This window comes from Manacus candei, unplaced genomic scaffold (assembly GCF_025592945.1).
Source record: "Manacus candei isolate 608988 ecotype Guabito, Panama unplaced genomic scaffold, ASM2559294v1 h1tg000002l, whole genome shotgun sequence".
Taxonomy (NCBI): domain Eukaryota; kingdom Metazoa; phylum Chordata; class Aves; order Passeriformes; family Pipridae; genus Manacus; species Manacus candei.
The window spans coordinates 9,700,546-9,722,244 of NW_026138050.1; the positions used below are offsets into that span (position 1 = coordinate 9,700,546).

General features: G+C 40.2%; 1 protein-coding gene across 1 annotated transcript in view; it reads left to right on the plus strand.

Annotated features, from left to right (window-relative positions):
* SHISA9 (shisa family member 9) overlaps nt 1-21,699 on the plus strand; it is a 172,252-nt gene that overhangs the window by 63,676 nt on the left and 86,877 nt on the right. The window lies entirely within an intron of this gene.

Below are 21,699 nucleotides of genomic sequence, written 5' to 3' on the forward strand. Positions count from 1 at the left end.
CCTATGTTTGGTCTGAATAAGTCAAGGTTATAGCAAAACCAATAGAAAATTGGATTATGCAATTTGAAAGTAGTAGGAAAATATTTTAAAAATTCTATTTGAACTCATAAATGCCAACTAACAAGAAGCAGAAAACACAGATGAATACATTTAAAAAAAAAAAAAGAAGGAAGATAAAGAGACAACAGTGGTTATGTTGAAGAAAACGATGTTCAGCAGAGTAGGAAGTTTTCAAAAGTTCAGAACTTTGTATTTTTTTATAAAATATGTATAAGCTGTTACAGCCCCTTCCTAGATACATGCAGCTGTATTTGAAGTGCTAAACCAAGGACACTTCAGAGTTATGAGAGAATAGAAGCTGGACAGATCTTCTAAAGTGTGAGCTGACTTATTTTATTGATGGCCATGAGTTTCAGAAATGGCTGCATTGATTTTTTATTTTCTCAAATTTTTAAAATAAGTGACTTTTGAAAGGGAACCTTCCCTGTAGCAGCAGAGTTCAGCAGTTCTAGTAGGCTGAGAGAGGGTCAGTCACTCTGCTGTTACAGCCCAGGCTGTGCTGTGGTGGCTCAGACCAATGCCCAGTGCTGCTGCTGGCACCACCAGCAGCTCTCACAGCCAGCTGAGATCTGCACAGTGTGAGAGACTAAAACAGCCCCTGGCTCTCAGTCACAAACTACCCTCAAAATATGCCCTTTGTGCTCTGAGGTATCGGGAAAGTCAATTACAGGTTGGGATTTAAATAGTCTCTAATTTTAGTCTTACATTTCCAGCTTCCTACATAATCCCTCTAACATGTACTTGACAATGCATCTTCATCTAACTGGCTGTGCATGCAGCTCCTTGGGAAGAGAAAGCGTGGCACAACCAGCAAAAGAGAAAAGGACACCTCTCTCTGTTGTGCTCAACAGACCCTGTTTCTCACTCATGCCCTCAGTCCTTCTGGAGGAGAGATGAACGTGACACCCCTTTGTTTGTTCAAGAGCACAGAATCACAGAATCATGGAATCACAGAATAGTGTGGGTTGGAAGGGATCTCTGGAGATCATCCAGTCCAACCCCTCTGCCAAGGCAGGATGACCCAGAGCAGGTTACACAGGAACACACCTAGGTGGATTTTTCACGTCTCCAGGGAGGGACACTCCATGCCCTCCCTGGGCAGCCTGTTCCAGTGCTTTGTCACCCTCCACCGAGAGTTCTTCCTTACAAGATCCTTACCAACACACTGTCCATGAAAGCCTTTCCTTCTGCTCTGTATGTCCCTTCTTATGTCCTTTAATGACCCTTTTTCCTCTGTTGTGGAAGAACAGCACCTATACAGGACATGAAGATAAGAAATGGCCTTGTGGAAATCATAATAGCAAAATGGAATATAAATATGTCTCCCATTGCAAAAAGCAAATTATACTTCAAGTTTAGTATAATGTTGTATTAAACAAACAACTTTTTTCAAATAGACTAGTGAAGTAACCACACACATACATGCATTCAAACAAATGCAGAGACAGCCAGAAAAGAGGAACACAATATGTATAAAGAAATAAACCACTCTCTTATGCATTCATTTCTTTCAATTGCTTAGACTAAATGGAAAGCATGAGAGCCAGCACATTATATCCCAGTATTTATGGGCACACTATCTATTCTCACTGTGACGTACATGAACATTTCTGTACTCGCAATTTCTACACATATGCATTAGATATGTGCCCTATTTTTATCCTGTCGCACAAGCAAAGGAAAAGATAAACACGGAGCCATTTCCCTGACAAACAAAACAGCGAAGACAAGCCCATTATCTCTGCGGCCATCCATCCATCTCGAGCTCTATTTGGCATAAATGGCAGTGGCTTTCAATATTGCCTTTTTTCCCCCCGTGTTTGAGCAATTTTCAAGTATTTTTCCGAGTGGAAGAGCGGCACTGTTTCCCCCGGTTTCCATGGCTGCGCTCTGTGCGGTTGCCGTGGGGACGCGGGGGGTGTGTGGGGGGGCTCCGGTCCCGCTCGGGGGCCGGCGGAGGGGGGGACCCCGTGGTCTGGCACTTGGGAAGGGCGAGAAGTTTAACTGAAAATTAAGCGGGTGCTGCTTTTGAAGTGAGTTACGTGCGAGCGGCTTAACTGTGCAGGAGCGCAGGAGTTGCGGCTGCAGGGAGCGGGAGGCACGGGGGGAGGAACGGAGCGCTGCGATGATTCAGTGGCGGGGCAGGTTCGGTGGGGAAAGCCTTGCCCCTTTCCGTAGTAGTGCTTGAAATAAGGATCACAATGGGATGCTGCTCCCAGAACCGGGCAAGAGAGCAAAAGCGTGTTGAAAAGCATCTCAGAAAGCAGTAAGAGCAGAGCGTAGGTTGCACTGCAGCAGCCCTGGGAGACAAAAAGGCTGTGGCACGTGTGCTGCCACTTCTGCACAACTCCCTGGAATCAATCTGCAAGGCCAGGCTCCCTCTGAGACGACCCCCGAGAAGTACAATTTTGTACAATGCACTAAATATTTGGTACCTTCAAGAAATTTCCTCTTATCCAACAGCTGCATAGAGAATCACGTGATTCTTACTTTGCCCCAAGGTTTCTCTGTGTGCAGTTCCATTTCTTCCACTAAGTTTTAGTGGATAGTAAACTGGAGCTGGATGGCAAACTCTGGGGGAAGACATTACAAAATCAAATGCAACGAGCCTTCAGAATGGCTTGGGACTCCTAATTGCTGCAACAATACCTCTTCTGGCATCAGGATAAGCAATAACGGCGGATTGGAAATGCTTTTGAGCAGAGCAAGGTAAAATAACTGCTGCAAAGGAAATGGATAACAAATGCGGCACTAATAGAGGGTATCTCAGCTGCCTCTTATTGTGAAAAAAAAATTATCATACAATTTTTCATTCTTACCCAAATGGACTGATTCGAATAAGAATTTGCATTGGCTGACAACAGCCAGTATTTATGTCTCCAGTCTCCTTTTCAGGTGCCCCAGAGTAAATTGGATAGATAATTTAACTCTTACTAAAAGTTATAAAGAAATTCCATGAAATCATTGTAAGACATTATCAATCAGGATTTTGCCAGCCTTCCAGCCACCTCCTCACCCTGAGCACTGCTGCATGCAATTGGAGAAACATTAGAATACTTATTTATTTTTTTAATTCTTGCAACCACCTCTCTAGTGAAATTTCTGGCATCTTCTCGCTAATTTTGTCATTTCCACTTTGAATGCAAACTGCTCACTAGGTGGTTTCCAAAACACACAAAAAGACTGTCCCTATTTGTGCAACTTGCAAGACAGATCATTTAATCAATTTTAGAGGAATTAACACTGGACAGTTTATGCACAGTTTGGGTTTAATGTAATCCAGCATGAAATAAGAGTCAAATTAATTCCTTATCAATAGAAACCCCAGTACTACCATTGTATCTGTGTTTCTAAAGTTGGAGCTTTGTTCTTTTTATAGCTCATATTTTGGCTTTGACAACCCTAGTTCTTGGAGCAATATTGCAGATGTCCTTTGTGCAACATGACCAGCCTCAAGCTCTTGCGTTGCCTTTGGCAATCAACAGTGAAATAAATATATACATGTGACTCAGTATTGTAACAGTGACTGGGGTGCTAACCTCACTCATTCTTTCTGTCTGTCTGTCGTTGTTATTTCTAGGGCACCACACTATCTGAATGCTAAAAATTGTCCTTGCCAGGAGCCGAACCCACACATGCTCAGTTTCTGAAGGAGCAGTGTAATTTCTGGCACCAGAACGCCACTTCTAATTATGGAAGAACGAATCTCTTTAGAGAAAATATTTGACCAGCATGGTAGCCCCACACTTGAAGTGGGCTTAAGCCAAAAACTTGGTTGCAGTCTTCAAATTCTGGTAGTTGATCCAAATTTTTTATTTTTCCTCCCACCCCCATAACTCATTTTTCCATTTTAGGATCAGGGACGGGACCTAAAATACCATCAAATACACATTTCTGAAAATGGTCTGAAACCAAGAAATATGGGATATCTGAGGATTAGTGGGCTGCAGCCCAGATCCTCTAAATTTTACATAACACTCCACAAAGCTGAGTACTTCTCTGGACATTTTTTAGATCCTCATGTTAGTATTTCTTAGGAATATGCTCAGAAGCCTAACTGAGAATAGCAGCTACACAAAAATAAAGCAAATACCCTGCTTGGCAATAAAAATAATTGATACTTTATTTAGCACATTCCCCTAGGTTCAGATATGTTTCTATTTTGATGGTAATAGAAACATGAATGGAAAATGGGCAGAGGTTTGTGCTCTTATAATTTTAGTGTGCTTTAAAACCAGTTATGTGTGTGTCATTACAGAGGAGAATGACTTGGCTTCACAGACCTTGTATTGCAGGGTTAACAAATTAAAGATTTTATGTGTTATAACATTTCTGGAGAAACAGACATTGTAAGTCACTTGAAGGAAAACTTGTCATTGTGTTTACAATTTGAAACCACTGAACAACATTAAATACCCAGCCTGGCTGAAGGTGTGGGCTCTTTCCCTAGATAACAGAGAGAAATGGAAGCCTTAAAACTCTGATTGTGACCTGCAGCCTTTCTTACAGCATATATACCAGATATCTTAAATGACTGCTTTGAAACCAACCCAAATTTTAACTTGGGTTGCAGTTGTTGGTATTTTGTAACCCTCCACATAAGGTCCTGTCGGTATGTTACAGTGGCAACAGCAAAACCACTTAAGGAACCATATTTACTATGTTCTGATAACATTTGTGAGAGTGAACAGGGAAATTTTGAGTTAATGATGCAGACAAGTATAGCCTATGGGAAGAAAATTCAAATTTTGAGGTCAGGGCTAATAAACATGCAGATGTGAATATAAGAGGTGGAAAAGGAGATTTTCTATACACATCACAATGTATTGCCTGAAAATGGACTGAATTTTGAGAGAAATTGGCTTCCTGGGTGATTAGGAATGCAATCTTTGCATGAAACCCACTCTACTGTACTGCTATTGCACTGATGAAGTGCCTGTGTATTACTTGATACAGGCTGAAATAAGTCCTGCCTTCTTTACACACCTGCAGGAATTATCTATCCACAGCCTCAGTTCACCAGTTTACAAGTTGCTCTTTCCTGAATTTGCCACAAGACCAAAGCCCAGGGGAGCAGATGGGGTGACTTGTGCTGGTGCAGTGGGCTTTGCTTCAAGGTCCCAGGAGGAGAATTACAACAGACATAATTTACCTCTTTTTTTCACCTTCCTAATTTTTTTTTACCTTCATAACTTGCCTTCTTTTCTTTCAATTATATACGGGAAACCTCCTAGAAATTAACAGAAACATTTTCCAAGAATAACCAAAAAAAACCCCAAAAAATTGCCAGTCAGCAGTGAATGAGGTGAGTCTTCAAGAAGGATTCTGAGTGCCCAAGGGCCAGGATTGGTATCAGGACCCATCCTGGAGGGAATGTTACCAGCTGGCACATCAGAGGAAACTGAAAGGGATAACAAAATATTCATGGCACTAAATATAAATGTCACTCATACTGGCATTCAACTACATCAGACATGCTTATTTGTATAAAGGTCTGAATACTTCATATCTCCTTATCATGGAAATAAAATACATTTCATCATTATATAAAATAATATGTACAACAACTCCAAACCCACTGGTCACAAGAATGGAATTAAAATCCCTTGTGTTTACAGAATAGTGTAAAATATTATGCTAAATTTTGCTTTGCTGTGATCAGTAATGGAAAATATATAGAAATGAAACATATTTATCAATTCTGATACATGCAAACACCACATTGGGCAGAGCTTGGAAGTCTGGATGCTCCAGGAAGAGCAGCTGAGCTATGTTATCCAGGACTATCCCATTTTAGGCAAAGCTACCCATCAGATGCAGCAGCTCGTGCAAATGTTCCATTTCCAAAGTGGCTGCATAGATGTAAAATGAAAATCAACATGAAACAATTACAGCATTAAAAAATATAAATTATTCACAGGTCCCATTCTCTTAACCATGGTTATAAGGCAATCTGTGAAATATTGAGTAGTAAGGGAGCCAATATTTTTTTCAGCAGGGAAGCAATTGCTCCATGTGGCTCTGAGTCCCTTCCAGCACTTCTACTCTATATATTTAAAATTTATTTATTTTTTTTTAAACTGTGCAGCTTCCCCTGTTCTTCAGCATTGGAGACTGCATGAGTAATAAAATCATTGCTGATGGAACAGCCTCAGCTATTACTTCATTAATAGAAATCTGCCAGTATTATTCTCTACTTGCATGTCCATTACATGAATGAGAAGAAGAAAGTCTTCCAACTTTCTCTTTCTAAAATTTTAGTTTCAATTTGCCTAAATTTAGTATAAATGCGACAGGTATTTTAATTACTGACAATCTTGAAATTGAAACATCAGGAGATATGGAGTCAAGGAAAGATAGAGAAGGGTGAGATGGTCAGAGAAAGGCAGAAAGAAAGATAAATTCACACAAATATTACTGAAGAGGAAAAAAAGAGATCAACAACATTACTAAGCAAGTGTTTAAATGAGAAGACATGAAGTGAACACTGTTCTTCTGGTGAAATAATGATCTATTTTCCAGTTCATACACAAGTTTTTGAAACAACTGTAAGAAACATATAAAAATGAAGGATTCATTAGCAGAGAGAGTTTGAAGGTTCTGATGTTGTCAGATATTTAATGGAGCAGTTTCCCAAACTTCCCAAAGCTGTGAGTCAGATGTGGCAGCCCAGTATTCCTGGGCAGCATCCTTTGTAACTTTTGCACTTAAAAACTGAAATCATCAGTTAGGACAGTAAAAGAAAACAGCTCTTTGTTTTCCATGTGTTAATAACCATTCATGTGGATTCCATAACCACATTCCATCTCACTCTTCCACACAGAAGGCTGAGTAGATGAGTAAGATCAGCAAAATCTTGCCGCCCTTGTAAAGAATTACATTGTATTTTACAAACAAAAACCCCACTTTGGCACGGACAGTGAAGAAAAATGAATGTTTTTACCAGAGCAAGACTTCTTTTTTTTTCCTGAAAGCATCAAAAATCTCTTAGAATTAGCCACACATCTGGTGCTGACACACCAGGTTAGAAGAGACTGCTAAAAGGAGCTGGCTGGAGTTCCAATGAACAATAAGCAGACAAGGGGTTGACAGGAGACAGAGGGTGACGTCCTGAGCCGCATCTCTCGAGATGCCACCACAGCAGCTGTGCTGTAAGGAGGGGAGAGCCCGAGCAGCAGCTGGAAGAGTCATTCCAGCCCTGGCAGCCTCGGGAGGAGGAGGAGCAGCAGCTGGACAGCAGCAGCCCCGGCTCTGGGGTCACTGCTCTGCAGGGAGCTCCACGGGGAACACCGAGCCAGTGAGGGAATGGGAAGTTGAGGAGACTGGGAGCTAAATCTTCGAGGCAACTAGTGTGTTATAGACGGGTTACTGTGAAAGGAAAACTCGCGTGGTGGAAGGAAGGCAAAAGAAAGTAAAGTGCAAAGTGTCAGTGGTCAGACTGCCCGGGGTCAGCACTGCTGGAAGCAGCACTGGGGGGTTTGCCTGTGGCAGGAGGAAGGCCAGGCCTTCACCTGGCTCTGTGTGGCATTCCCACACACCCTGGCTTCAGAGCATTGCTTTTCTCTCAGTGGCAATGTCACAGGTCTGCTCTCAAATGTACACTTGACAAAAATAAGCACGAGCCCAATAGTTCATAATTGATTACAATTCCATTAGGAAACAGCAATATCTGCAAGTCTTACATAATCTAAAGATTAATCAATTCTAACTATATTAATACTTTTAACACTTCCAAATTCCAATTTAAATGCTTTACAAATTATGAAATCCTCATTTAATTCCTTTAATAAATCTTGTTTACAGATTACTGTGAAAATCAGTGAAAACTAATTCACTTTGACTGTTCTGTGTGCAGTGCTGACAAAAATAGAACAAATTTCTTTTTACTATGGTCTGGAAACTGGAGGAAAAAGCTTTAATTGAATATAATCACAATATGCTAGCAGCACATGTTATTTTCCCACTATTGATATTTTTAAGTTTGAGGAAGGGATGCCTTTTACAGCAAAGGACTTTAATTCCATTTATTATGGAAAAAAATGTTGAATATAAACCTGGTAACATATTTTAGCTTAAAAGATTTGTGTTTTAAACACTGTTATCTGTCTTACAGTATTGATGTCCAAGACATTTACTGCATGAGTTCATCTGTTGTAATCATTTGTTGATGGTTAGTGATCAAAATACAGAAGGATTTGCCCCAGAATGTTTACAAAACCTTGGCAGCCCCTGGGCCACACAGACCAGTCAAATATTTTGATCTTGGCTCTCCAACACCAATCTAGCAGAAAGGCAAGGATGCCACTGAAGAGCAGAAGAAACACAGAACATGTTGGTGAGTTGTTAATGACACTCAGAAATCAACAAGTTCCCTAATTCACCATTTCTGTCTTGTCCACATCCTTAATTGTCAACAGGCCTCTAAGAAAATTATTCATTTCTACACTTCTAGCAACTAAGCATGCAGGATAGGAGTCCTCCATGGGGATATGACTGATTCTGAACCTTTCAGTGAGGTTTTCTTCCCTTTTAGGGTCTCATCTAGAGCTCACCATATTCTACAGGAGAATTGTCATTGAGGTTGCTGGAACAAATGCAGCCCTGCAATCCTTAGAGTAGTACAGCACTGAGTTAAATGTTGATTATAAAACACAAGGACTATTTTCCAGTTTGGTTCATTACTGATTTTCCTTCTGGAACTCAGTTAAGCTGAAACATGCTGTACATGACACAGTACAGGGACAATAAAAAAAGAGTTTGACTATAGGTACATCGATAAACCATGAGCACTGAACCAGAAAAAACTAATTCCATCAGCATTCTTTTCAACTTCCTTCCTAATACATGGATTAACAACTTACCTAGGATCCCAGAGGATACACAAGCCCCACTCAAAAGGGGAGAAAACAGGCTTGTCCAGTCAAAATTAACCAGTAAATACCAGTATAAATCTCATGGTGTGTGAGGACAGGAAGCTTAGTCATCTGTTTATGCTGACACTCATCAAGAAGATACCTTCCAAATCTCTCCTCTTTCCAAAGGTGTAATGTCTGTTGTCATATCTTTCAGAAAGGAGGATCTCCATTGTCATTTCACAGTCACATAGACACCCTCAGAGTACACAGATGCAGCAGATTCAATCTTCCACCTATTGTTTTCTAATTTAAACTATTCAATTATTTCAACTTATAATTTCTTACTGCCTTAGTTCCACCTGAAGCAGTTCTGTTGCTGGCACTGTGTTTATCAGAAGTACTCCTTTGGAGGGCTTCATAAGAACAGTCACAAATACATTTGTTTTCTTCCAGTGTTTCTGGGGATTATTTCAGCACCCAGAAGGTTGTTTTTATAAATGAAAACAGTATTCAATTAATAGCTGACACATTATTGTATATAGAAGGGCACAGCACACACACACAATATGTTTCCTAATTACTGCACTATTAACATCACACTGCATGTGCAGTATTACAACTCAAAAGCATTTTAAGCAGTCTCATTTTCTTCATGCTTGGCACAGCTCTTTTCTTTTGATTCCTGAAATATGAACCCTGATCTTAGGAAGTGAGGTCTGTGGACATCTCCATTGTTCAGCAGTGAGGAATAGGATTTGCATTCAAATGAACCAAAAAAGGAAGAGAAAGGGCCTATAATTAAGACAGTGCATACAGAATTTCGTTGATAAAAACTCTAAAAGCTGATGATATTTTAAAGGAATTTGTAGCCAGAGATAGAGTTCAAGCATGTTAGAACCTTTGCAGTTAAGCAGTTGACAAGATGTTTATTTTAAGTGACCCAGTTGGAACCACTAGCCCTGACCAGGCTAATGCACATGGTGTGGATGAGGCTGAGAGCTGCATTCAGTTAACAAAAAATACCTGTACTGACCTGACAGCAGCCTCTGGGAGAGCTGCCCCTGGTGCTGTTACTGAACTGCAAAAATTAGGCTCTGCAAGCTAAATAATATTCTGGTATTTAAAACATCTGGCAGTGATAGACATCTGTTTAGAGGAAGGGAAGTCAGAGTTTTGGGAAATAAAGGAAATAAAGTCCTGAAACTTGATGTAAAAGGTCATTCTCTCGAAAAGAAATGCTAAATCTGAGGAGAAAACTTCATGAGGACTCTAGAGGTGGGAGGAACCATTATCATGAGCCTGAGCGATCAAAATTGTCCAGAAAACAGTATTTCTTGAATATGTTTTATAAAAAAAGCATAATTAATGGGACCAAACAGTTTATTCCACCAGAACTCTTGCCAGTCGCACAATCTGAGGAGAGGAGATCATTATTTTTAAAAATGAAATTTGTCCTGAGAAACTGTAAGCCTGCTTTGCATCTGAGAGGAGGAAGAGCCACTGTTGGTCTGTAATCATATATCAGCACATTGCCTGGTGCTAGGAAGAACATTGCACCAAACAAGGACTGTGACATTCAAGGAATTGAGAAGAATTTGAACAAGAGTGTAGGCATTTAAGTGGTGCTATTTTATAATATTTTTTCCTTTTTTCTAGGAAGACACTGCTATCTGCAGCAGGCAGTGTGGTGTCTATTTACCTGTGTGCTTCTGGTGTAAGTCTGTGTGAGTGCATTCTGTTGCATCAGTCAGAGGCTATTAAACTGTCATAGTAAAAAAATCAGAGCACTATCATTTAAAGGAGCATTTTTCTATCACTCCTCAAGTATGTTCCTTCTTCTCTATCGCCAGAAAACAGGATTCTCACATTGAGTCACCGATTTCTTGCAGAATGGACCTGAGTAACTAAAATGTCCTGATTAATTCCAATGGTAGGCTATAAGACTTTTGCAATAATATTTTCCTTCTATTAATGGATTATATGGGCTTGTTTGACCTTCTCATGGAGACAGTTGAAAAGCTTTAGATGTTATTAATAGCCATTATCTCTAATTTCAGAATCTGCAATGCACATAACACTGACTGAATTTCTCTGGGATTGCTCAGCTTGTGCTTTGGGCCAGTGGTCTCTGAGGTTATTTTGTCCATGTACAGTGCATGAGAACTTGGTATTTTCTCCCTCAAATAAAACCCTTTAGACATGCCTGATTTCCATATATCGATAGCTGGAAGTCCAAGGAATAGAACCCAGTTCCCATCAGGCTTTGTGAAGCCTAACAAAAAGTAGAAGAGTTTGCCAACATGCTGGGGAGTGAAGGGATCTCGGCCCTGGGGATTTGCCCAGCGATGCTTTCGTGTGCTTGAGGCAAAGTCTGTGCCTCACTCACTGAAGGGAGTAGGACTGGAGCCCACACACCACAGTCCTGCCTTTATCTCGCTATACCTGCTAAATAATCATAGGTAGAGCTAATAAATAAAAAATATTACTTTCAAGAAAAATATGAAGAAAACTATTAAACACATTCTTTGACGACTGTGAAACTTCTCAGTCCTCGAGCAATCTCAGTTGGAATAATGTTTGCAGAAACCCTTCTGTGTTTCAGTTAGATCGGATTTTCCCATTCCCACCCTACAATTTCCCAAAACAATACCACACATTTGTGGGGTTTCTTTTTCCACTTTGAGACTCCGCATGAAAATATGGCAGTGTTCATAAATTACATGTCTGCACTTGGAGAGAAGCATTATTTGCACTCCTTGTATAATTCAAAGAATTACTCCATCCAAGTTAACCTCAATTATCAGTGTTTCCTGAAAGACAGTATTGGGAAACTCTGTGTGAATTGTCTCTAAGATTCTCCTATGAATTTCAGTTACAAGCTGTTTTTCTGTCTTTCTGTGTTTGAAATTCAGACTACGATATGTCTGCTAGATTTTTGTTTCCTTGATCCAAACTTAAAAGCAAAAGGAAGCTTTAAACATAACATAATGTTTCTACTGAAAATGCATTAGCCAAAATAGCAGTCAGGTTTTTTTTATGTAGACATGTTATTCTGCTAGGACTGAAATGAAGAACATGTGGAAACAAATCTGTTTCAAAAGTTTGCAGCTTTGCTTGGTTATTCAGTTGTCCTTGACTGTACCCTAAATTCTCAGAGCTTTATTTTATATACAAACTCAGCTGCAGAAAATTTGGATTCAGGTAAACTTGGGTAAGTGGAGACATTAGAATTCATGCTTTCTCCAGAGCACACTGGAATGGGTCTCAGTCCTGTCCTGGTCAGAAGCCACCAGGGAAAACAATGGCCATGACAAAGCTTTTCTTGGAGCGACGTGTTTGCAGTGGAGGAGAGGGAAAGGACTCCTGTGGCAGATGCAATACTCCTGCTAAGGATTAATAGTCCCTTGTCAGAATTGAAGCAGCAGTTCTGGCTGCTGTGGGATGTACTTCAGGGGCTGGGGTGCTCTCTAACCTGGACACCAGCGAAGCCCCCAACAGCCAGACTGACACTTGCCATGCCCACCTCCAGCACACACTGTGGTCATGCCTGAGCACATTGGATATATTAAACAAGCCTGTAATTGCTTCCACTTTCAAAAGAAACAAGTGCTTTCAAGCAAATATTATTTGTAAATCAGTGTTGGAAAATCTGGGTACAGGAAAGTGAAGTGAATAGTCTGTTCACATTACATGTTCAGCAAGGACAGCTGAGAAAATGGTCTGATGTTCTGATCACAAAAGCATCCATCTGTTCTCATAGAATACCATCACTGACTCATCTAGATTTGGCTATCATTGTCAAGAAAGAGTAATTCACTCCTGAACTTTGAATGTTTCTTGCTGAACTCGAAGCTAACCCCTCATCAAAGAGCAGTGGAAAACACTGAGACAGTTTGTTCCTTTAAATCCTTTCCTAATATATGCTTATATTTGAATTATCCTACTTTTCATTTCATTCAGCAGCTCTCACAGATATTACTTGTTGGTGGATTTATGGTAATCCCATACATAATTAACAACTCGAGTATTTTTCAGCAAATGAGAGACATCACATGCTGTGATGTTTGGAATAATGCAGTGCACCCTGTTTGAACATCTATGTTTTAGGAGCTGTTGATCTTCCCATGTGACACTGTTTCTTCCAATGATATTAGACAAATGGTACATAGACACTATCTGCATTTGGTTGACATGAACACTTTATATTTCAATAGCACAATGGCACTCAATCTACTGGCATAAGGTACACACATGGGATCAGCAGCAGTCCAGTGCATTTTGCACCCTATTACTCAACTCATCATAAGCAAGTGCACTAAAAGTGCATCCTACAAATCCTAAAAACTGAGCAGACCTTCATCTTTATCTCTGTCATCATCCCCTCTTGCTTGGTGTTCTGGTGCTTAATATCAGTGTTTCCTTGTGAATTTTTTCCCTCATTGTGGAATATTTCCTAAATGGATATGAGATAGTTCCTAGCAAATAACTGAGGTCATACTTTTAAAGGGGAATGGAACTATTTTACTCACTAGAAACCTGGAGCTGAAGGTAAGTCATCAGCTCATGTAAATCAGTCAAGCTCCATTAACCTCAGAGAGATTGCATCAAATTAGCCAAGCTGAGGACCAGACTCTTAATTATTCTCTCAGTAATAGACTTTGACCTTCTGCCTTAAAACTACGGCCACCAGACAGTTTTTAAACCTCGGCTTTTCATAAGCAACTGAGATTTCACTCAGAGGAACTCAGATATTAAATGCAAATTAAAATGTGTATTGGGGATTCTCACTGTACACTTTAACCATCTAATGCAACATTTAGACTTTTCATTCTTGCTTAGTTGAAAATAAATTCTTTCCCTGTATAGTTTAATTGAGGCTGCTTCTTTAACCTTATTATTTCTAATTGAAATCAAAAATAACAGAATTTTGGTGTGCATAGATTTAAAATATCCACTTACAAAGAAACAAATACTTTAGCCCGAAATTTAAAATAAATTATCATGGTCCTGTTTGCTTTTTAGAAGTAAATGTCTCCTCGTATTCCTTAGAGGAAATAGCCAGTGCAAAAACCTTAGCGAGCTAGCAGTGAGCAAAAGAAGTAATTCCCAAAGGATTATATTTTAGATACTTTTTTCAAGATCTAAAAGGTGTAACAGCCTCAGATAAACTACCAAATTATCAAGTTGGTTTGGTTTCATCAAATTAGATATTACAGGATGTTCAAATGTTCTAGGCATCTTCTATCCTGGCACTGAACGTGTTGGGACATGGTGCAAGCACAGTCCCTTCTGGTTGCCCTGCTCCCTCTTTGGGCCAGGATGCAGGTGCCCTGATCACCCACACCAGCTCATGCTAAATCACTCCTGGGTTGCCTTCTCAAGTGACCAGCTGGTTTTCCCTGAGAGAGCACCCCAGCACAGCTGCTGTGGTATTTTGCTCTATAATCCACCAAGCTGGCAATGTGGATATGGATCCTGCCACGTTCTGTTCAACCCTCCCAGGACAGTCTCTCAGGAATGGGCCCTGTGCCCTCCTGTGCCCCACACCTAATACACACCTGGCATCACACAATGAAAGCACAGTCTTAAGAACATTTGAGGCAATTGAATGCAAAAGACCTATTAAATAGTACTTTTGTCCCCAGGTCATAAGGGAACTGCATAGGAACCACTTGATCTGCTTTTGCTGAATAAGTGAGGCTGAGCTGCTCCCCAGGCCAGCAGCACTCCCAGCTCGGCTGCACCGTGTGAGCAGTGGAGAGCAGAGCAGGCAGAGAAAACTGCCTGCAAGGGAATGGCCTCTGAATCAGGGGGAAACATGATTGCCAGGAAATGGAGCAATCATGGGCTCCTGCCCTGACACTATTTTCAAGTGTTTTCCAGGAAAGACAGTGTTAGTTTAACCCAGTGGTTACTAGTGCTGAGCGTGGGCACATAATTCAGCAGCAATGGGCCAAAAGGACAATACAGGAACAGCATGGAAAGAATCAGAGATGTCACACATCCACTAGGGCCACTACTTATGCAAATTTAGGGCATATAAGCCATGAGTTCCTACCCTGCCTATGAAAACACTCTTGCAAGAGTAGTGTACACTAAAAGCTAATTAGTGGCATGATGCATTTTAAACTAAAGTCATCATTTATGCTATGGAGGAGCACAGGGCAGGTGGTTTTTTTGCAAACTGCAAACATGATTTGTCTCTTTTTCTCTCTGGTAAGGTAAAAAAATAAGACTATAAAAATGCTTTCAAGATTTGCTAAATTCAGCTATCTTATTTCTGAGAAAGGATAATTCATGTTTTAGAGAAAAGAAACTGGACTTCAGCAAGGCAAAACAAAGTTTCTGATGTTTACAACTACTATTTAAGATGGAAAAGTGAGGACCTATTTGAAATGTAGAGTGGATAAGGGCTGCAGGTCATCCTGAAAGTAACTATTGGGCTGCAGAGACTTTACATGGAGAATTCCTCAAGGACCATTGTGAATGTTGAGCTTATTTAATCTTTTCAGCAACAAAAATATAACAAAGCCTAGGTGTGTGCTAATTGAATCTGCAGAAGACAAAAGGTGAGAAGCAGATGCCATATGGGAGAGAGCAGTATCATGCAAGAAGCATGACCTTGAGGACTGAAATTAAAAAAAATCAGATGGATTCTGCCAGTATTAAATAGAACACCAGTACCTGGGGACTAATATAAAGTTCTGCTGAAATCTTAGGGCTATTGATGACATATAATGTATTTATGCTGTGGTCCAAGGCACCAAAAAGGCTTCCTGATTACTACTGGTACCACCCTGGTCATCTGGTCCTGTGCAAGTGGGATACACTAATTTAAAGCACAGCAGGTGAGGAGGACTATGAGAGAGGTCAAGGAGAAAAAGAAATTTGTTTTACAGAATAAGATTAAAAGGAGCTGGTGTGGCAACCCAAGCAAAATTACAGCTGGACAAGAGGCAAAACTACTTTGGCATAAGTATATTGGAGGGAAACACCAAGCAGAAGAGCTGTTAAGGCTCATGAACAAAGCTGGCACAAGTACACACTGGTGCAGACTGGCTTTGCATATACAGAGGTTGCAAATAATAGATTTCTAATCATGAAAGGAGTGAGTTCCCAAACTGATATGTCTGTCAGAGCAAGGAAAGCAATTGGCCTCAAAGCAAATGTGAGCCATTTATACCACAGCTACCTGAGAAAGTAAACAACTGGCTTTGATAACCCAGAAAGTCCTATTCAATCTTATTTTCATGTTCCTGCCATGGTAATGCAGTGATGAGAGAGATGGTGTCCTTTTAAATGCCGTTGAGTATTTGTGATATATAAGTATTTAAGTTCATGTCTACAGTCTTGGCCATATGGAAGAAAATGTGAAATACCTCCTGTTTAGAAGCTGGAACTCTCTATTTATACATTGGATCGATACAAGTTTATTTCACTCCTAAAATAAACTGGACAGCAGCAACTTCTTGTCAGGACAAACTAAATAGAGACAAAGATCTACTAGTTTGTGCATCAGCTGTATATGTGTTTCTTACTCACTCTATACTTACTAAAAGCTAAAATAGCCCAATATGAAATGGAAGCTGTCCAGTGGTTTATGCCCAAAATTCAAATCAGCCTTGAAGTTTGTACAAAACGTCCTCCACGTTTAAGCTCTATGTATTTTAAATTCATAGCCTGCTTGTTGAGGGAGAACATCAACTGGCAATAAACACTGCTTGTAGTTTTTGTTCTACTACTGCAGTAACAACAAAAGGTACCTCGATTAACTAAAAAAAAAACTACCCTGACATCATCAGTGTAACTGGGAAAGCAAAGAGGAATTACATGCATTTCTAAACAGCATCTGACACCGTGAATTCTCTGCACAGGAAGAACCCCCCAGGGATGTCTGTGGTGCAGAGCAGAGATCCTGGAGCAGTGCTGATGACACAAGCCCTGGGACTGGAAGGACTCGTAGCACACTGCTGTTGTGAACCAATTCACCCCAATGTGAAACAGAATTTACACCCCTTTCCCCAGTGCCACACTGCTGCAGGGTCACGCTGCTTTTACTGGGAGCTCATCCCCAGAGGTGCCCCTGAAGATGTGGGGATTTTGAAGCTGAGATTCAGTTGGTGAGGGAAAAATGTCTACTGAGTACAAACAAAGGAAATTTTGCACTTGGGTTCACCTTCCATTCTTCATTTAAAATGGGTAGCTCAGGTTATTACTCACAGTTTTTCATGCACAGGATCTACTTGTCTGATTAGGAAAAAAATGCTTTTTTGAAATACAGCTTGATCATTGTCCACAAGAGAGGAAGTGGAAGTCTGATTGGGGTCTAGCCAGGCAAACCAGTCCCTTTTTCATACTGCAAAGGTTTCTTAGGAAAGTTATTACTATCAGACTCCCATTTTACCTTCCTTATTCTGAAAAAGCAGTTTTCTGTACCTTCTTTGGGAGCTTTGGGAAGGCACAGCTTCAGTTAACCTGCGTAAGTGAGAAGCAGAGACAAATTTCTACTCTCCCTACAGCAAGGAGTCCTAGATCAGGGCAGAGGCAGTATGCAGAGAAAATTCCTAGCATAGTATTTGTTATGTTGTGTTTTTTGCTTCAAACTTGCTGAAGGAACAGCAAGAAAGAGAGAGAATAAAACCAGACACACCAACCCCCCAAAGTTTTAACTGAGGAAAGCCACACTTGACAGAAAAATTTAGGGACAAACTAAGTGAAGAATAGAGTTACCTAGAGGAGAATTTAGGCAGAATTTCAGCAGTTAAAACTAAAGGCAAGGGCAGAAAATACAAACAAGAAATGAGCATTTTTCAAATGGAAATTATCACCCATATTCTGAGACAAATCAACAGACATTTTGTTTCTGCTTCACTGCAATGCTGAGTTAATCAACTGTACCTAAGCCACCTTCAGCAATTCAGACTACACAGATCAGGACAGGGACACTTCTCCTCCCTCCTCCTGAAACAGTGTTCTGTAAATAGGAAATGCAGATTCAGAGGGAAATCATGACAGTGATTAAATGTGGAGGTCCCACACTTTGCAGTAGGGAGCTGTTGATGTAAAGGTTGTTAGGAGCAATGCTGGATTTCCTGCACAATTGGCTCTGTGCAGATGCCATAAGGGAAGTTAAACCAGAGCAGGTTCTGTCAGTTCACAGTGCAAGGTCAGGAGCAGTAACTGGTCTGGGAACAAGTTAGCATAAAGAATGACAGGGATAAAGAAGCATTAACTTTCCTAAGAATCTAATTTACAACTACTTTAAAGACATTTATGTTAATAGAGAAGTCCATGGGGTCCTTAATGTAAACAAGGCCCCGTGTCTCAGACCCTATTTCAGCTCATGCATCTGTACAATAATAAATACTTAATTACCTCCAGGGTGGTTTTGGGGCCTAATTAATAATGTGTGTAAAGTGTTCTGAGATCCCTTGGATGAAAGACAGCACAGAGGAACAAAGTACAAAATGTGTTTTGTGAAACATAATGTTTTAGAAACCAAAAGAAAGCAAAGAACAAGGATACCAAAGCAACAGGCTCGACTTTCTTGCCAGTTTTCATATCCCCTTGCCTTCTCCACTGTGTTCTCCTGTTACTTAACTCAGATTTGCTGGGTTGAACAATTATTTCCAGTATGGTTGGACATTTTCATCTTAGAGGAAAGAGCAGTGCAGGTATATTCAAGCCTACAAGTGTTGCATGTAGACATAAGTATTTGGAAAGCCATGGGCACAGCCTTGTGGAATGTGCATACAGCCCAAACTGCCTGGGCTGCCACCTGCCTTGGCACTCCTGCTGCACTGAGAGGAGGAGAGGTGTGTTCTCCCCCAGCTGGAATCTCTTGGAGGGGAAGTGCCTTCCTTAACCTTTAGCAAGGTCAGCAAAAGGCTCCCTGTCATATCTCAGCATGGTTTGCTTCCCCACCCCTCAGGTTCTTTGCTGCTGTTCTCTCAATTTGAATTTGTAACTATTTTTATTATCTCTTATCTCATAAATGTAGCAGCCTTAAGACATTTTTGAAACACTCTTAAAATTTAAAGATGATTTAATCTTAAGAAACAAACTGTATCACAGGAACATAGGAAGACAGACAGTTCTGGGTCACTAAGGCCAGGATGTCTATTTATCAAGCCATCCATCCATCAAAAAAAAAAATCCATCTCCATAGAAACCTGAATAGTAAATAAAAAAAAAAACAACACCCAAAAGAAAAAAAAAAAAAACACCAAAAAAACCCTCCAAAAAACCAAAACCCCCCAAACTCAAGCAAAAAACCAAACAAAAGCCCAACCCAAAAAAAGTCATCTGGTTTTTTTTTCATTTTAATAAATGTGTGTATAAAAGCAGTCCCAGTTATAAATGATCCCTATCAGCTCCTGTTACAAAGCACATCACAGTGATTCAGTAGAGGTGAAAGGAACAGGGAGTTCCAGGCAAGAGAGGCTTTACATCACACTGCCAAGGTCAGCCCCTTCGGATTCTGTTCCAGCAGCTGGGGTGCCATGTCTACATGGGCAAAGATAAGCAGGAAAGTAAAGCAGAATTAATTGAATAGAGGTGTAATTTTAAACTACCTTCAATACAGCAGATCCTGTAACTCAGACATAAAGCTTTAGTTTAAGTAAAGTTTCAGTAAAATGAAATTTACTTAAAGGGGATTTGTTTTGTTGAGGAAATCACAGAAAGGAATACTTAAAATAAATATATAAACACTGCAGTAAGTTAATTTGGTTTAATTTTGCTTACATGTCCCTGTCTACATGCTTTTAACTTACACCCCTGTAGTAAATTTGTAGAACAAAAGATCTGTTTTAATCTATGTATTTCTTAACCTTTGCATAACAGCAGCAAAAGATGGAAGTATAGTCATGTTCAACGACCACTGATATGACCTGTGGTTGGAGGAGATCTGATTTTTAAGAGGCCTGTAATTTTATAGGTGAAACTCTGTGTTGCCAACTGCATGAAAGTAAAACAACATTTTGCCTCTTCAACTAAATGTGGATTTAACTAACTAGACAAAATCCCAGTTCCCCAGACAGTAAAACCTGAGACATCAAAAAATGCAGCCTGTGAGTCTCCTCTGTATATCAGAATAACTGCAGCACTTCTGCTAAATAAGGTGCTTTTTTGTGAGAAAGGACAGAAATCACCGGCCATCAACAAGACTTCACATCGAGATAAAGCTGTGTTAATGATTTCACACCCTACTCTGGACTGCTGCTTAAATTAGGTGGGTTTGGCCATTTACTGGCTTTCTGACCCTTTTAATAAGGCAAATCTGCTTTCTTGCCAATAAGTATTTATTTGTCTTGGTATAAAAGAAGGCAGTAACAGAGCGAGGGGAAGCAGGGCGAGGCAGAGGCAGGGCCATGCAGGCAGCAGAAGGGCCCCAGCGTCCCTGCCCACGTTCTCCTCCAGGAGGCAGCGGCTGCTGCCAGACTGAGGGAGCATTTGAGACCAGTCTCAGCCAGACACACCCTTGTAAACTTGACATAATACGGAGAAAAGTTTTGGAGCCATTCCATAGTTCCCAAGAAACTGTTTCCCAATGCAGAGTAGGTGTAGGTTACTTTAAGAAGAATGATGAAGTGTTAAGCTCTTCTAAACCTTAAAAGATGAAGTTTCTTTAAGTAGGTAAACTTTTCTCTAAGTAGGTAAGTAGGGCTTACTTACCTACTAAGTAAGGTAAGTAAGTAGGTAAACTTTTCTCTTGCCAGCAGTCTGATCCCATAACTAGGGACGTTCACTGGGCAGTTTATATACTCATAGTAAATGATCCTTTATAAAGAAAAACTCTTGTGTTCTCATTTACATTGATTTGGATGAGAAATAAATGCTGTAGTGAAGTTAATGCACAACTCTGGACAAGTGTGTAGAATATAATTTCTTTTCTTTTTGTTAAGACAAAAATTTTTAAGACACATCTGCTGCCAGAGGACTGAAACTTAATGTAATATGTTATATGTTGGCTAGACAAACCAAAGAGAAAAACAGAAGGAAAGGAATAGAGAGAATGATCCTTGTGGAAACAAGGTCATTATGTGTGATCAATGTCCATTTGGACAACTCACAAATCCTCCAGTGCTCATATGAATTCATCTGAGTGGTTTAAAAGACACTCCAAAATCGATACATGAACACTGTTAAGTGCTTAAGTGGATGTGAGGAGTGTGCATGTTGTCCTCCAGCATTTGACATGGCAAACAGGCAAAAAATTGCTTCACTCATGTCACCAAGTAGTTGTGCATGGTATTTTTATATATGGTTTCTTTGGGTTAGTAAGTGGAAATTATCAAAGCTGTAAAATCTGAGATCAAGCAAAGGCACAAGACTATGTCACCTGCCACAGAAGGTATCAAATTCCTGAGCAATGGAGGTGTCAGGGAGGTTTTGTGTTAACTGCAAGGGAGCCACGCTATTGCTGTGTGATGAAAAATTCTGAGTAAAATTGGTCTGTGTATTTATTTACCTCAGGCTATTTCTGTCACTTACCACAACTGCAGTGACATGAATTTTCTTTTCATCAGAAAAAGAAAGAAAACTCACAACATGGCAATTTTTGGCAAGCTTAACCAACTACAAGAGAAGCTTTTCTTGTCACATTTCCAGGTCCTTCCACAGTGTGATCTGTATAGTAGATGATAACAGCGTGTGCCACAGCCAGCTGCACCACACAAACAAAAGTACATACAATAGGAATTGTATGCTGAAAATTTTCAGTGGAAAGCTCTTTCTATTCAATTAGGATGTGTCACAGAAGCTGCTGGCATCTTCAGCTTCA